General features: G+C 41.4%; 1 long non-coding RNA gene across 1 annotated transcript in view; it reads left to right on the top strand.

Annotated features, from left to right (window-relative positions):
• Nucleotides 1-15575, top strand: part of LOC129628916 (uncharacterized) — a 33680-nt gene extending 18105 nt beyond the window's left edge. The window contains exons 2-3 of the long non-coding RNA XR_008702985.1: nt 14079-14195; nt 15342-15575. This is a non-coding gene — a long non-coding RNA (uncharacterized LOC129628916). The remainder of the gene's footprint in view (nt 1-14078; nt 14196-15341) is intronic.
• Nucleotides 15576-18204: the final 2629 nt, after the last annotated feature.

The raw sequence follows: 18204 nt of genomic DNA, 5'->3' as shown, positions 1-18204 counted from the left end.
CTGGTTTTTTCTTACTTTTGGTAGTAGAAAGAATTTTTACCTCATCATTGTTTTAAATTCAGTTTCCTTAATTATTTAGTGAGGCAAAGAGTTTTCCCAAGTGTTTTACCTTTTGTGTTTTTTGTTATTTATATCTTCTGGCTATTTATCTCTCTAAAAAAGGAGACTGGTCTTTCATATTTTTATCAGTCCCTTATGTATTATAGACAGCAAACTTTATTTGACTTTATTTTCAGCAGTTTCTCATTCCATTGCTCTTTATCTTGAATTCACTTTTTAATTAAATAGTTTGCTTTGTGTTTATAGCACAAAACCCATTAATAATTTCTTTAAATGTTTTGATATTTTAAAATTGATATATTGTTTCTGTTAGGAAAGGTATGTTATCATAATCTGTAAACTTTTTATCTTCAAATGACAATAGATTTCTGTTAAGTTATTTAATATCTCCAAATCTATTGTGGCATATAATAGAAATTATGATCATTGTTTTTTGGCCTTTTGGCTGAGATCGAGTGTAATTAGAGTCTTTTAAATGTTATCTAGTTTCTCCTGTATTGTTTAACAGAGATTCATTTATTTGTCACTTATTTCACCATATTTTTCATGTTTTAACTTGCTGTGTAGGTAGGTTCAAATTAATTTCTGAAATTTCCAATTTTATCAATAGGTCTACTTTTTAAAAAAATATAGTATTATCAGATTCTTCCCTCTTACATCCCTTTAAGAACTGAAGTGATTTTGGCTTTAAAATATGTGCATATGGTGGGTAGGTGGGAGGGAGGCTTTAGAGGGAAGAGATATATGTATACATAGACCCGATTCATATTGTTGTACAGCAGAAATTAATACAACATTATACAGCAATTATCCTCCAATTAAAATTTTAAAATGTGCATATGAACATAGATATGTGCATATGAATACAGAGGCATTAAAAAAAGGTCTGGATGGTTAGCCTTGGATGATTGAATTACAGATGAGCTTTATATTTTTCTTGCCCTTTATATATATATAAAGGGCATATATATCTTGCCCATATATAAATTCTAATATATGTTATATTACAAAGGACACATCACTTCAATGCTTAAAAAAAAAAGAGAAGCTCTGCAGATAAAATTAAGAAAAATATTAACCATAAAATAAAAGATAATTATTAAGAAAATAAAAAGGAGCAGATTAGGGGCAAACTCAGATAAACGACTGCTCTCAGTCCTTTGTGTGTGCTAAGTTGCTTCAGTCATGTCCGACTCTTAGACCATAGCCTGCCCAGCTTCTCTGTCCATGGGATTCTCCAGGCAAGAATACTGGAGAGGGTTGCCATGCCCTCCTCCAGAGGATCTTCCCGACCCAGAAATCGAACGCGAGTCTTTTATATCTCCTGCATTGGCAGGCAGGTCCTTTACCACTAGCACCACTTGGGAAGCCCTTTAATGTGACTATAACAACAGTGTTCGGCCCTCTTTGTAAGCACATCTCTGCATAGCTACTCCTTGACATTTCTGAAACGCCCACTTTTGTCCCAGTCTGTCTCAGTTCTGTTTCTGGAATCTACTCGCTGTGACTGCAACTGTCTTTGGCTTTCAGTGCCTTTGGTTCCCATGGCTGACTACCTGTCACTGATTTCTTTCTGGACTTCTGATTTCAGCTCTTGCTTTTTGTGTGTTTGGGTTGACTCTGCTCAAATCTCTTTGTAGTCCTTCCTCAACTGTCAATCCTCTCGACCCCTAAACTGCCCACCAGCTTCTGAGTTGTTCTAGTCTCAGCTGCAACAGAAAGTCTGGGGTGACAGACCATCTGCTGATAACAGCCATGCCCTGGACATGGTTTTTTGGACCAGAGGTGGATACTTGCTCATGCGAGAAACAACTTGTGATTTGCATGCTCAGTCACTCAATTGTGTCCAACTCTTTGTGACCCCATGGACTGTAGCCTGCCAGGTTTCTCTGTCCATGGGATTTCCCAGGCAAGAATACTGGAGTGGGTTGCCATTTCCTTCTCCAGGGGATCTTCCCAACCCAGCGATTGAACCCACGTCTCCTGAATTGGCAGGTGGATTCTTTACCACTAAGCCACCACAGAAGATGCCTCATTAATTAGCATTGCATCAAATTTGTGAATAGGAAGTATGACCATATCATTTGTTTAGTCTTTCCAATTATGAGCAGAAATAGCTCTCCATCTAGCCTGGTTTTCTTTCAATGTGTTATTAGGGTTGTGTAGTTTTCTTTACAGCTCTTGGTGTGTGTGTGTGTGAGTATTGTAGGTAAATAATGGGGATTTGGTGTTTGGTTGCAAATGTGACTGCTGTTTTACACCTTAGTTTCTGGATGTTGATTGTGACAACTATTTTTAAATCTGCTTATGTTTTCTGCTGACCATTTGAGGAAATGAGGAATTGCCCAGTGTGAGAAGGGCTGCTTAGCAGAGAGGGATTTGCATCGCCTGTTTGCTTTCACATGTTTGTGTCTCTTGTGGATGATGTTTGAGTAGTGTCTGGCCCTTGTGAATCATGTGGGTGGTGTACCTTTACGTTCTCCTCTATGAATAAGCCAGGTTAATTGATCTGTACTGGAACCAAATCCATGTCCCTAAGCCCTCTGAAGGCACAGGCAGTACAGACCTTTGCTTTCAACAGCACCCATTTCCAATAATTACAGTTGTCTGGGCAGCTTTAGGAGATACTGATTTTTATGATGTGAATAGACTGAAAAACTAGTTATTTGGGGATTGGTTGTAAGTTTTTGAGCAATGGATTAAGGGCTGAGCTAAGTCATGTCCTAAAAATATGCTGTGAAAAAAATATGCTGTGCTTTGAAAATTATACAAGTAATACATGTTCATTGTAGAAAAATGAGACAATGCAGATAAGCTTTAAAAAAGAGAGAGAATGCCTAAAATCTTACCATTTACAGTTGGTTGCTGTTATTTTGGTATTTTACTTCCTAGTGGTTTCCTATGTCTGAAGTGTATAATTAATTATACAAATAAACATGCACACTTAATATATTTCCTAGTTTCTAAGATGTATCTTTTTCCACATTATGACATTTCTAAAATGAGATACCATTTTACAATAAGTGATTAAATTTAATAAAGTATTTCTCTTTCTCCCCTACCCCGCAAATAGCTATTATTAAATGCAGTCCATGGTATCTTAAAATATATTTTTAAATTTCACCTTTTATTTCAGATAATTACAAATTCACATGCAGCTGTAAGAAATAATACAGAAAGATCCCTTTTACCCAGTGTGTAGTTAATTTTATATATCAACTTGATGGGGCTAAGGGATGCCCGATAGTTGGTAAGGTATTATTTCTAGGTGTGTCTAGGAGTATATTTCCAGAAGCAATTAGCACTTGAATCATTTGACTAAGTAAAAAAGATCATCCTTACCAATGCAGGTGGGCATCATCCAATCCATTGAGAGCCTGAATAGAAAAAGAAGGTGAAAGAAGGGTGAGGAAGGATAAATTAGTTTACTTGAGCTGGGACATCCGTCTTCTCCTGCCCTCGGACCTTGGTGCTCCTGGTTCTTGGGACTTTCGACTAACATTGAGGCTTACACTATTGGTGTCCTGATTCTCAGGCCCTTGAACTTGTACTTGCACTATTGACCTTCCTGGTTCTCAGGCCTTAGTACTTGGACTGAATTATACCACTGGGTTTCCTGGTTCTCTATCTTGCTGACAGCAGATCATGGGACTTTCAGTTTCCACAACCGTGTGAACCAGTTCCTACAATAAATCTCTTCTTATATATCTATATATCTTTGTCTGTGTCTATGTCTGTTTCTATGTCTGTGTCTATTTCTATATCTGTATCTATAATCTATATCTATATATCTTACTGGCTCTGTTTTTCAAGAGAACCCTGACTAATAACACCCATTTTCTCCTACTGTTAACATCATGCAAAAGTATAGTTCAGTGTCACAACTAGGAGATTTGTATTGATATGGAACATTTTCATCACCAGGCGGATCTCTATGTTGCCCTGTTATAACCATATTCACCTTTCTGTCACTCTCCTCACTCCAGCCCAGGCTATTACCTCTGGCAGCCATCAGTTTGTTCTCCATCTCTATAATTCTATCATTTCAAGAATGTTCTGCAAATGGAATCATACACTATGTATTTTTTGCTTTTCTTACTTAGCATAATTCTCTGGAGATTGATCCAGATTTTACATGTATCAATAATGCATTCTTTTGTTATCATTGAATATTCCATGAATGGATACACCCAATTTGTTTAAACATTCACCCCTTGAAGTACATCAGGGTTTCCAGCTTTTGGCTACTCAAATAAAGCTGCTATAAACATTAATGTACAGATTTTTGTGGGAATATAAAATTTCTCTGGCATTTACACCCAGGCGGGCAGTTGCTTGATTGTAAGGTGGTTGCATATTTAGTTCTCAAAACTGTTTTCCAAAGTGGCCTTTCCATTTTGTAGTCCCACCCATGATGTATGAGTGGTCTGGTTTCTGTGCATCCTTACTTTTTATTTTACCCATTCTGATAGGCAAGTAGTGAATTTCATTAATAGTATTATTTTCTTGAATAGTGCTATTCAAATGACCTACTTCATATGGGGTGAGTTGTGTTAGTTTGTGTTTTTCAAGGAACTGGTTCATTTCATCTAAGTTGTCAAAGTTACGTGCATAGAGCTGTTCATAGTATTTCTTTCAAATTCATTGATTTCTTCTCTTTGTTATTCCCTTCTTTTTTGCTTCGGGTTTATTTTGCACTTTTTCTAGATTCTTGAATGGGAGCTTAGATTATTGAACACAGACATTTTCTCTTTACTGATATGTACACATATACATATAAATTTCACTGAAGGAGATATTTTATATTGCATAGAAAAGCCTTAGTGTGCCTACCATGTTTATAGCTCCCTCCCCAGGAATTCAATTCAATTCAGCAAATACTTTTGGAGTGCTTGGGCCAGGCACTGTTCTAAATTCTTAGTATACATAAGGGAACAAAATAGACAAAGAGTTCTGTCTTTGTGGAGCTTACATTTTAGCAGGAGGAGACAGGTAATAAATAATGAGTGTAATTAATATGTGAAGTGAAAGTCGCTCAGTCGTGCCCGACTCTTTGTGACCCCATGGACTATAGAGTCCATGGGATTCTCCAGACTAGAATACTGGAGTGAGTAGCCTACCCCTCTTCAGGGTATCTTCCCAACACAGGGATCGAACCCAGTTCTCCCACATTAAGAAAGTGATAAGGGCAGGAACAAAAAGTACAGACGAGTAAGAGGGAATGGATACATGGGGAACTATATATGGTATATACACATATACTGTATAGTCCATGGGGTCGCAAAGAGTCGGACATGACTGAACAACTTTCACTTTCATATATAGTATTTACTACAGGCTTCCCCAGTGGCTCAGTGGTAAAGAATCTGCCTGCCATGCAGGAGATGCAGGAGACCCATATTCCATCCCTGGATCAGGAAGATCCCCTGGAGGAGAGCATGGCAACCCACTGCAGTATTCTTGCCTGGAGAATCCCCATGGACAGAGGAGCCTGGTGGGCTATGGTCCATGGGGTTGCAAAGAGTCAAACACGACTGAAGTGACTGAGCACACACTCAAACACGCATAGTATTTACTACTGCAGAACTTACTATAATGCATTTAATACTATAGTTAGAGTATTGAATAGATTGGTCTTACAGGCCTTGTGGAGAAAGTGAGATTTGAGTAAAGACCGAAAGGGGTTAGTCAAGTCAGTAAATGTAGGAAGTGTGCCTCAGACAGATGGGGCAGTTAGAGCAAAGGCCCTATGGTGGGAGCATATCTGGAATATTAGAGGAAAAGCAAGAAGGAAAAAGAAAAAAAAGCAAGAGGAAAAGCAAGTGTGGCTGAAGCAGAATGAGCAAAGCGGAAAGTGGTAGCAATGAGGTCAGCGTATAATGAGGGCTAGGTCTTTAGCTCTTGCTCTGGTGAGATGGGGAGCCATTGCCGTATATGAGGCAAAGGAATGACATGAACTGATTTAGGTTTAAAAGATTCACCCTGGGCAACTTCCCTGGTGGTCCAGTGGCTAAGACTCCATGTTCCCAATGCAGGGGGCCCAGGTTCAATCCCTGATCAGGGAACTCAATCCTTCATGCTGCAACTAAGAGTTTGTGTGCCACAACTAAAGCTCCCACATGCTGCAACTCAGGCCCAGCATAGCCAAAAAAAAAAGAAGAATCACTCTGGCTACTATGTTGGGAATGGGTTATGTATAGAAGCAAGTAACTACTGAAGCAATGCAAGTGAGAGGCAGTGTAGTTTGGAGCAAAGTGATTGAAGTGGGAAAGGTGAGAAGGGTTCAGATTCTAAACATATTTTGAAAGTACAGCTAATAGAATTTCTTCATAGATTGGATTTGGGGTGACAGAAAAGGATAGGTATCTGGATAACCAGCTTGATATAAATTTTTAAACTTAGATGACCACTTTTAATACCATATACACCCTTCTTACCTCTACAGTCCTGTCCAGCTTGTTGGACAATTACAGGCGCCTTACCTGGGAGCAGCTGAGCAGTAAGCTGGGCATTAGCCTTTAGGGTGTCCTGGCATGAAAGTTTTGCCCCCAAAAATGGAAATTAACTGTGCCAGTGATTTTTTTCTTCCAGGAATCAGAATTAGAGAGACAAAAATCATCATTATCATCATCCTCAGTGAGAGCAGACATGGAGAGAAGGCAGTATCCAGACTTCATGAGTAAGCAGAAACCATGAATAAACAAATGCTCTGAGCAAACAAAAACCAGGAGGCAGCCAAAAGATACATAGACTACTGACAGATGTAATAGACGATAACCAAGGAAGCACCAAATTTTCAGGAGAGACAGAGTCAATGACCAGGCCTGGGTCACATGCGAATCCTGGAACCTCAGGTACAGTCAGCTACTCTGTTACCAGAAGTGGGAGGACGGTGCTAGACAGGCAAAGACTACAGGTGTGTGCACCAGCCACGTGGAGTCAGGCGGGAACCGACTCATGGGAGCCAGAACCACACATGAGCCAAAACTATGAAGGTGTAAGGAAGCCAGAAAAAGCAGAGGAAACCTGTCTGCTGAGAGAAGCTGAGAAGTATAGCAGACGATCAGAGAGGAGCAGATGATGGCAGATGGTGCCACTGTGTTCGAGCTGGGACTATATGTAATTTTCCTGTTTCAGTCCCATCCACAGGTGTCCTGGCTAGGCTGACCCCAGCATGTTAGTGTCCCCAGAATACATCCTTTAGGTGTTCAAAATACCCTCTTTTCTTTTTTCTTTTTTTTTAAGTTGAAGTATAGTTGATTTACAATATTACATTAGTTACAGGTGTACAGCTTAGTGATTCAGTATTTTTATACATTATACTCCATTTAAAGTTATTATAAAATAATGGCTGTAATTCCTTGTGCTCTACAATATATCCTTATTTATCTATTTTATACACAGTAGTTTGTGTCTCTTAACCACATACCGTTGTCTTAACCCCCTCCCCCCTCCCCATTTGTAACCACTAGTTTATTTTCTATATCTGTGAGTTTGTTTCTGTTTTGTTATATTCATTCTTTAATTTTTTTTTAGATTCTACATATAAGTGACAACAAAGAGTATGTGTCTGACGTATCACTAAGCATAGTACCCTCTAGGTCCATCTGCTGCTGCTGCTGCTGCTGCTAAGTCGCTTCAGTCGTGGCCGACTCTGTGCGACCCCATAGACGGCAGCCCACTAGGCTCCCCCGTCCCTGGGATTCTCCAGGCAAGAACACTGGAGTGGGTTGCCATTTCCTTCCCCAATTCATGAAAGTGAAAAGTGAAAGTGAAGTTGCTCAGTCGTGTCTGACCCTCAGCGACCCCATGGACTGCAGCCTTCCAGGCTCCTCTATCCATGGGATTTTCCAGGCAAGAGTACTGGAGTGGGGTACCATTGCCTTCTCCGCTAGGTCCATCTACATTATTGCAAATGGCAACTTTTCATTCTTTTTAATGACTGACATATTACATTGTATATACATATTCCACATCTTCTTATCATTCATTTGTTGATGGACACCGAGTAATTTTTTATTTATGCTCCAGGGATAAAGATGGCATATTGTCAGGAAATCACATAGTATCTACTATTCTCTGCAGATTGAGCATGGCAGACAAGGTACAAAAGGTGAATGCGACTATTTTGAATAAAGAAGAGCTAATTGGAATCATGTGAAGCACTTTATGTACCTTCTCTTATTTAATCTGCAGTGTGAAGGAGGTACAATCACTGAGGTTCACAGAGGATAAGTACAGTCTGTCTTCATTATTTGTGGGTTCCATATTTGCAAATTTTCTTACTCACTAAAATTTATTTGTAAGCCCAAATCAATCCTCTCAGCACTTTAGTCATTCCCAGACAGTGCAGGGCAGTGAAAAAACTGATTTCTCCAACTTGCACATTCCCAGCTGAGGCAAGCAAGGCGACACTCTCCTTTCTTGTGTCAGCTCGTATGCTGTAAATAAGTTTCCCTTTTGTAATTTAGTTAGCACCATATTTTTCACTTTTTTGTGCTGTTTATTTGTGATTTTACTGTTTAAAATGGCCTCTAATCATATTGTTAAAGTGCTACCTAGTGTTCGTAAGTACAAGCAGCTGTGATATGCTTTACAGAGGAAACGTTTTAGATGAGCTTTGTTCAGGCACAAGTTACAGTGTTGTTGGCTATGGGGTCAATGTTAATGAGTCAATAATACATGTTTAATAAGGTGCCTTTAAGCAGAAGCATGGGCTTCCCAAGGGCTTTCCAAGGGCTTTCCATGTGCTAGTAGTAAAGAATCCACCTGCCAATGCAGGAGACACAGAAGACACAGGTGTGATCCCTGGGTTGTGAAGATCCCCTGGAGGAGGCCATGGCAGCTCACTCCAGTTTTCTTGCCTGGAAAATTCCATCGACAGAGGAGCTTGGTGGGCTGCAGTCTGTGGGGTTGCAAAGACTCAGACACGACTGAGCAACTGAGCTCTCATACACACAAGCAGAAGCGTACATAAAATAAAGTTATATAGTTATATATAGATTGGTTGTGAAAATGTTTCACTGGAGACTTGCAAGAACCTAACCCTATATTTCCCTTATGAGTAATAGTTTCATATTTACTAATTCAGTGTTTGCAGAGATTTATAGAACATAACTACCATGAAAAACAAGAATCAACTGTGATATGTGTAGGATCAGACAACTTACAGGAGCGTGGAGAGCCCAGCTGCAAAGTCTTTCCTCTCTGATTCTAGACACCTGTGCTCATTTCATCCCACCCTTTCAGAAGAGAAAGAAAAGCTCTTCTGCTCAGCTTCTGGTGCTCCTTCTACTCGATGACATTGCTTTCCCTACAGCTTGTTGCGTAGGTGGGAAATGAAGAGGTATGAAACAACTGTGAAAAACATAAGACCATCCAGCTTAGGCTGGGATTGTAATCACAGCACATTTACCATCACCACTCCTTAAATATATGTGGCTGACATGGCTGCTCTATCACAACCCGTTTTCCTGCTGGAGCCCAAATGGAGTTTCCTGATCTTTAACACAGGACTCCAGGCAATCACTACCAGTCCATCAGAGTAGGCATCTAAGATGAAACTTTTATCTTCCTTGTATGATGACCTGTGTTCTTATAAGATCAAGCATACACTTGTAGTGATGTGAATGAACCTAGAGTCTATCATACAGAGTTAAGTCCAAAAGAGAAAAACAAATATCATATATTAATGCATATATATGGAGTCTGGAAAATGGTTATCGATCAACCTGTTTTCAGGGCAGGAATAGAGATGCAGACATAGAGAACACATTTGTGAACATGGGGGTTTGATGGGAAGGGTGGGATGAGTTGACAGAGTAAGACTGACATATATATATATATATATATACACACACACATACACACTACCATCTGTAGAATAGCTGGTAGGAAGCTGCTGTATAGCACAGGGAGCTCAGCTTGCCGTTCTGTGATGACCTAGAGGGGTGGAATGAGGGGGATAGGAGGGAGGCTCAAGAGGGAGGGGATTTATGTATACATAAACTACCACACCATTTAAAGCAATTATACTCAAAAAAAAAAAAAAAAAAAAGGCATACACTTGGAGGGTCCAAGCTGCCAGGCTTAAGGAATTTTAGAGTTTATACTGAGTTTCAGTCTGTTTCAAAACCTAGACCCTTAAGGTAGCTCTGAGCTACCTTGGCCTCCTCCAGGGGATCTTCACAACCCAGGGATCACACCTGTGTCTTCTGTGTCTCCTGCATTGGCAGGTGGATTCTTTACTACTAGCACATGGAAAGCCCTTGGGAAGCCCATGCTTCTGCTTAAAGGCACCTTATTAAACATGTATTATTGACTCATTAACATTGACCCCATAGCCAACAACACTGTAATTTAAGGAATTTTAGAGTTTATACTGAGTTTCAGTCTGTTTCAAAACCTAGACCCTTAAGGTAGCTCTGAGTGTCTGGCTGACTCTGCTTTGGAAAGGCTTTCTGGATTCCTTTACATAGTTAAGACTGTTCCTGAAAGATTCATTTTGATGGGAATGGCCTTCTTGTTCATCTTTCTATCACCTGTGCCTAGAACACTTTTGGCTAAATGTTCCTCATGATTTTGTTCAGTGAATGCCTGGCCTCTTAGATTGCCATCTATTTTCCCTAGGGAGAAAGCTCTGACATGGGCCAGTGACAGAATGGAATCCTTACTGGCACAAAGCAGGGGCCAGTATTGCAGGGGTGGAGGTTTTCAGCTGAGGAGGAGCTTTTGGATGTAAGCAGTCAAGAAACTGTACATGAAACCGAATAGAGAAGCATTTGACTGAATCTCTCTGCCTCTTTTCTTCATTTCTCTTCATGTTCTCTCCTATGGATTACCTCTTTACCTCTGGTAAGATGGATTTGGGAAACCCAAGCAGGAATGGGGTAAAGGCGTACAGGGAAGAGGAGGCATGGGGTATGCTGCCTGGGAGCTCGTCTTAACTCTGAACTAGTGTTGGAGAAGACTGTTGAGAGTCCCTTGGACTGCAAGGAGATCCAACCAGTCCATTCTAAAGGAGATCAGTCCTGGGTGTTCTTTGGAAGGAATGATGCTAAAGCTGAAACTCCAGGACTTTGGCCACCTCATGCAAAGAGTTGACTCATTGGAAAAGACTCTGATGCTGGGAGGGATTGGGGGCAGGAGGAGAAGGGGACGACAGAGGATGAGATGGCTGGATGGCATCACTGACTCGATGGACGTGAGTCTGAGTGGACTCCGGGAGTTGGTGATGGACAGGGAGGCCTGGCGTGCTGTGATTCATGGGGTTGCAAAGAGTTGCACATGACTGAGTGACTGAACTGAACTGATCTGAAAGGACTCCAGCCTTCAGCTTCTAGTCTGTGGGCACCAGTGTTGCCCATTCTCACACAGGGCTCAGGACTCTTAGCCCTCTACCTGCCCAATTCATCTTCCTCTCCCCAGCTCCTTTTTCCTTTCTCTCACACACAAGTCATAGCAGATGTGGTTTGTGAGGAAATAGGGAAAATGAAGTTAGCCCGGGAAGACATGGATATATTTGACCGGGAGCCTAGGAAGGGAAAGTCACTCAGTGCACCGGTGTGGAATGGGAGAGTTGAAAGAACATTAGATATCTGAACCAGGTTTATTATTTTATTATTGGAAGTGGTTTTCAGTCAAAATCTCTGCCCTGGTATTGGGAGGACCACAGGAAGCTGGGGCTTCCCACTCTGCAGTGGGTTCTGGAGCAGTGTGGTACTCAAGGCCTTGGGGGACTGTGATAAAGTACCTAAAGGCATGGGCTTTGGAATAAGACTGAACTGAGTTACCATGTTCTAGGTCTGTGGTTTGGGGCAGGCTCCTTAATCTCTCTGGATTTTAGTTCTTTTATGTGTAAGATGCAGATATTAATGGTATGCACTCTATCGGATTATGATTCTCACAATCATTCAAAGAAGTGAGGTCTGTGGTGTTTTTGTGAAGCGTTCTTAGGAAACTCAAATGTTATCTATTGCTATTATTCATAATACTATCATCTTGTGGTATTTTCTTACACCTGGTGAGATATTTCCTTTTCTTCTCAGCTCTGAGAATGAAAGCAAAATATACAGAATTTTGAAGAATCTGTAAGAGCAAGACAGGTGCTCACAGGGACATGTGAGCCTGGGTCTGAGAAGCAATCCCGACTGTGGAAGTGTCAGGACACCCGCAGGATTGCCCAGCAGGGACCAGAGTGGGGCCTCTGGAGATCATTCATTCCTGAGATCATTTGGTGACTGATTAAAAAAGGCACCGAAGGCTCACTTTGGAAAAGTGTGCCCGTATTTCCTCTTGCCCTACTTCAGCAGGCTTGAAGGGGTAAGGAGTAGCCATCTCCAACTTACCCGAGAAATGAACCAATGGCCCAGAGCGATGGCTATTAAGCTATTGTAAGCCTCGACACGCTGGGCTTCACCTCTCCAGCTTCTGTGACATTTGTTTCCCACAGCTGGGCTTATGGATGCCTCCTGCCTACCACTGCCTTGTATAATCTCCCAGCATTTGCCCATCACCCATTGTATTAGTTTCCAACTGCTTCTGTGTCAAATTATTACAACCTTGGTGCTTAAACAACACAAATTCATTACCTTAGAGTTTTGCAGTTTAGAAAACCAAAATGGATCTCACTGGGCTAAAATCAAGGTGTCAGCAGGGTTTTCTTCCTTTCTAGAGGCCTTAGAGGGGGCAATCTTTCCTTACCTTTTCCAGCTTCTAAAGACCACCTGCAGTTCTTGGTTTATGGCCTCCTTCCATCTTTAAAGCCAGCAATGGCAGGTTGAGTCTTCACACTGCTATGTTCCAACCTCTGCTTCCATCAACACATGTTCTTCTGATTCTTCCTCTTCCACACTCAAGACTCTATGATTGCATTGGGCCCACCTGAGTAATACAGGATAATCTCCTTATTTTAAGGTCAGCCAATTAGCAACCTTAATTCCATTTGCAACCTTGCCTTAATTCCAGAATTCCCACTTGCCATGTCAGATTACATATCCATAGGTTCCAGAGATAGCATGTGGATGTCTTTGGGGGCCATCATTCTGCTTTCAACATTACTCACTGTGCCCTGCTCTCTGATTCTAGAATGAGTAAGCTCCCTCGGATGCCAGGCCTGAGCCATCCTCTTTGTGCTGGGATTCATGAACCCCATAGTAAGGTGCTGGTCTCTAGCCTGACTGGTCCCTCCCCTTCACTTTTATATAAAGTGATCCAAAGTGCCTTATACTGAGCATGAGGGTGCTCTGGGTGCTCTGCGCAAATAGGTGGGTAGGAGAAATTATTCTTTATTTCTTCAAAAACATTCATATTCTTTATTGTGATAGCCAGGCTAACATTAATAGATTCCATTTTTTTGATTAATATTTTCAAACAGGGATTTCCAGTGGTAGCCCAGTAGTTAAGACTCCACGGGTGATCCAGTGGTTCAGACCCTGCTTCCACTGAAGGGGCCACAGGTTCAGCCCCTTGCAGGGGAATTAAGATTCCACATGCCACACGTTGTGGGGAAAAAAAAATACAAACGTAAGAAGCCGATTGGTTCATTCTATGCTATCCCAGTCTTATCTGATAGCACTTTCATTAACTTAATTAATGCCTGAGGACAGTTTTCACAGACTACAATAATCGTTAGCTGCCAGTACTGAAAACTCTCCAGTGGTGACCTGTATGTTTCTAGACACATGCATAAAGGCACACTCATCTACATGCACAGTGCTCAGTGTGGTGGGGAAGAGATATTAAACTATGTTAAAGATGTGCTAGCTATCATCCTACCTTAAGGCGAGGGAAAAGAAGAAACGGATCTAGCATTTATTGAGAAGCTGCATTGTGCTAGGAACTTTATATTCATGAACTCACTGTAAATCTTATTAGAACGCAGGAAAGCAGCTTTCATCAACTCCATTTTACAAATGTGAAAATTGAGGCCCGATAGTCACACAACTAGTAATAACTCAACGTGTGACACCTGGACTGTCTGACTCTAAAACTTTTTCCTTTCCCTTTCACATGACCAGCTCTTAAAGCAAGAGAATGGATCAGAATAAGGACATTCAAACTGAGGCTAGTGGAACGAGCCCTGGAGCTTCTTGGAGATACCTAGGGAGTCCACATGTAAGGACTGAAGGTGTTTGGTAAGAGGCAAGAAGGGTGGACTGGGTTTTGGGCTCTCCCCACCTTTAATCAGACCAGCTCTACTGTTACCAGTTTTATATATTGGGATTCAATGTAATATTTCAACAGGAAAAGATGGGAAGTAGTTCTGCTAACATAGACTCTTAAAGGCTATGAGACTGGAATCTGACCTCCACATCCCTACAGTTCCAGAATTCTGTCCTAGTTATGCCCAGCTAATCGGTCAATTCTTCCAGGGCCTTGATCATCCACTGAATGTGGTCAGAGGCTGTGGGAGGAATGTGGTGGTGGTGGTTTAGTCGCTAAGTCGTGTCCAACTCTTGTGACCCCAAGGCCATATAGCCTGCAGGCGCCTCTGTCCATGGGATTCACCAGGCAAGACTACTGGAGTGGGTTGCATTTCCTTCGCCAGGGGATCTTCCCTACCAGGAATTGGATCCGGGTCTTTACACGGATCTTTTGATATTGATACATCTAGGCAGACTTCTGAGAGTCTGCCTAGACATGACACTGGTTGGCTCAGAGTGAGTCAATAAGATACTTTCAAAGTGAGCAGAGCCCTGTGAAATGAAGGAGATAACAACTTTGAAAATTTTAAGTTAGCACCTCATAGGCTACAATGTCTGGGTGAGTCATTATCTTAACAAAGGGTAAAATGACAGGTACATCTTCTCTTTATGTGGGGATCTTCCCGACCCAGAGATCGAACACGGGTCTCCTGCATTGCAGGCAGATACTTTACCATCTGAGCTACCTGGGAAGCCCCTTCATTTGGGGACACTCTTATTTCTGCTTCCCTGAGTTACTCCTTAGTAATCTCTCAAGGAAGTCTATTAAAAATAGCCAACATTTATTGATGGAATACATTAATCTTTACAATAAGTAACTCATGTAACAGAGCCTCAGAATGCTGCCCCCCTACCAAACCCACCTTGTTCCTCATTCATGGCCATAGGATTCCTGATTTTTAGCTGTGCACAAGGCTGCCTGGAATTTCCCAGCCTCCCTTCCAGCTTAGATGTGATTGTGTGACTACATTCTTGTCAATGAGATGTAAGCAGAAATATTGTATGGCAGCTTCTGGCAATTTTCTTCAAAAGACAGAAGGTGCATGCCCTTTACCCTTTCTTCATCCCTTTGTCCAGCCTGCTTCATGGAAGACAGATGCAATGGTTGCCAGTCTAGTCACAATCGAGGACCATGAGGCCACACAGAAGGTATGGAGAGCAGTGAAGTGGCCCTGGGTCCCTGAGGACACTGTGGAACAGCTCTGGAGTTTCTACTTCAGAAACTACACACACTTTGGTGTGAAAGAAAAACAAAAGAATATTGTTGAAACTGTTTATATTTCTGTTTCTTATAGCCAATATGAATCTATATAGGATAGACCCTATATGCTATGTACTATATTTTTCAATTTTTCAAATAAGAAAACTGTGGGTTATCCAGATTAAATCATTTTCGAAAGTCACCCACCTAGTAGACGAAGCAGTCAGGATCTGATTTTATCAAAGCAAAATATACTTTCCTCCTGTTCAGTGTTCACTTTCAGACCCTGAGGATAGTTTTTGACCCTCTATAGTTGGCAATAGCCTTTCAGCAAAGCCCTCTGACAGGGTCTGGTCATTGAACCATACTCTTCAACTTGCCCCTCCTTTATCTCTTTCAAAAATTCATGAGTTCCGGAGGAGGAGCCAAGATGGCGGAGGAGTAGGACGGGGAGAACACTTTCTCCCCCACAAATTCATCAAAAGAGCATTTAAACATCGAGTAAATTCCACAAAACAACTTCCGAATGCCGGCAGAGGACATCAGGCACCCAGAAAAGCAGCCCAACTCTTCGAAAGGAGGTAGGAAAAAATATAAAAGACAAAAAAAGAGACAAAAGAGGGAGGGACGGAGTTCCGTCCCGGGAAGGGAGTCTTAAAAAGAGAGAAGTTTCCAAACACCAGGAAACCCTCTCACTGCCGAATCTGTGCCGAGCTTTGGAAGCACAGAGGGCAACATAAAAGGGAGGGGAAAAAAAAAAAAAAATAAACAATTAAAAATCGCGGATTGTGAGCCCTACGGGAACTCCCCCAGCGGAGAAGCAGCGCAGACGCCTGCACACGGCATTAGCAAGCGGGGGCTGGGCAGGGAAGTGCGGCACGGGCTGTGTCCCTTAGAGTAAGAATCGGGCCGAATGTCCTGAGCGCTATCTGAGCGAAATAATTTGGGCTAGCAAACCAGACTGTGGGATATCTACCACGCGAAAAGCCAGCCCTAACCTAAGACACCGCCAGGCCCGCGCACAGAACAAAGGACTGAACAGAGATAGCCGGCTGCAGACCTCCCCCTCCGGTGACAGGCAACCAGAGCCGGAAGGGGGCAATCGCAGCCCCAGAGAGACACTATCTATAAAACTGTAAGCAGGCTTCTTTGCTAACTAAAACTTCTTGGGGGTCTGGACGGTCAACATCTGCCTGAGAAGGTGCGCCGGTTTTACACCCAGATAACCGAGTGGCGGGGAGGCGATAAGTCGCAGCATTGGCGCCCGCCAAGCACCTCATCGCCTGAGCTGCTCGACCTGGGAAGAACACAAAACGCAGGCCCAACCGAGTCTGCGCCTCTGAGGACTACCCGAGTGCCTGAACCTGAGCGGCTTGGACCTGGGAGCTCAGTCCAGGGCCGGCCTCTGATTGTTCCCGGCAGAACAACCTAGAGCCCAAGCAGTGTGGGCAGGGAGGTTACACGCGCCGTGAGCGGGGGCAGACCCAGTGTGGCCGAGGCACTTCGAGCGCACGCCAGTGTTATCTGTTTGCAGCATCCCTCCCTCCCTCCACACAGCGCGGCTGAACAAGTGAGCCTAAATTAAAAAAAAAAAAAAAAAAATAGGGTCCTCCACCGTCCCCTTTGTGTCAGGGCGGGAACCAGACACTGAAGAGACCAGCAAACAGAAGAAGCTCTAACAGAGGGAAACGCCTTGGAAGCTACAGGCCATAGATTAAAACCCTGTGGTTACTACGGATTACATAGGAAGGGGCCTATAGATCTTGAGAAATATAAGTCGGACTAAGGAACTGCCAAAAATGAACTGAACCCACAATACTCACAACAAAACCAGAGAAAGACCTAGATATATTTTTACTATTTTTACGATCAATCTTTCTTTCTTTCTTTTTTTTTTTAATTAAAAAAAAAAAAAAAAAATTTTTTTTAAGTCCTCTATTGTCCTTTAATTTTCACTTTTATAACTATTACTTTGCAAAAAAAAAAAAAGACCCTATTTTTTTTTTTTTTTTTCTTCTTCAGCAAACTTCATATATATATTTTATAATTTTTTGACCGTGGTTTTTTTTTTTTTCTTTTTTCTTTTTCTTCTTTTCTTTAACATTGCATTTTTGAAATTCCAAACTCTACTCTAGATTTTTAATTTTAGCCTTTTGATATATGTTATCAATTTTGTACCTATAGTTTTTTTCATAATTGCTGTGACTTTTTTTTTTTTTTTTTTCCTCTGTTTCTTTCTCTTCTTCTTTTATATAACATCGTATATCTGCAATTCCAAACTCTACTCAAGATTTTTAATTTATGCTTTTTGGTATTTGATATCAATTTTGTACCTGTATTTTCTTTATAATTTTTGCGACATTGTTTTTGTTGGTTTGTTTGTTTTCTCTCTTTATTTTTCTTCTTCTTCTTTTTTTTTTTTTTTTTTTTTTCTTAACGTTGTATTTTTGAAATTCCAAACTCTACTCTGGATTTTTAATTTTTGCTGTTTGGTATTAGTTATCAATTTTGTACCTGTAGTTTCTTTATTACTTTCACGACCTTGTTTGTTTTTCTTTGTTCGTTTTTTCTCTCATTCTTTTCCTTCTCCTTTTCATTAACATCACATTTTTGAAATTCCAAACTCTACTCTAATTTCTAATTTTTGTTTTTATGTATTTGTTACCAATTTTGTACCTTTAAGAACCCAATCTTCAGGACCCATTTTTCACTAGTGTACGAGATTACTGGCTTGACTGC

The sequence above is a fragment of the Bubalus kerabau genome, chromosome 15, assembly GCF_029407905.1.
Source record: "Bubalus kerabau isolate K-KA32 ecotype Philippines breed swamp buffalo chromosome 15, PCC_UOA_SB_1v2, whole genome shotgun sequence".
NCBI lineage: Eukaryota > Metazoa > Chordata > Mammalia > Artiodactyla > Bovidae > Bubalus > Bubalus kerabau.
The sequence above is the reverse complement of the archived record's forward strand: the minus strand, read 5'-3'. Positions and strand labels throughout refer to the sequence as shown.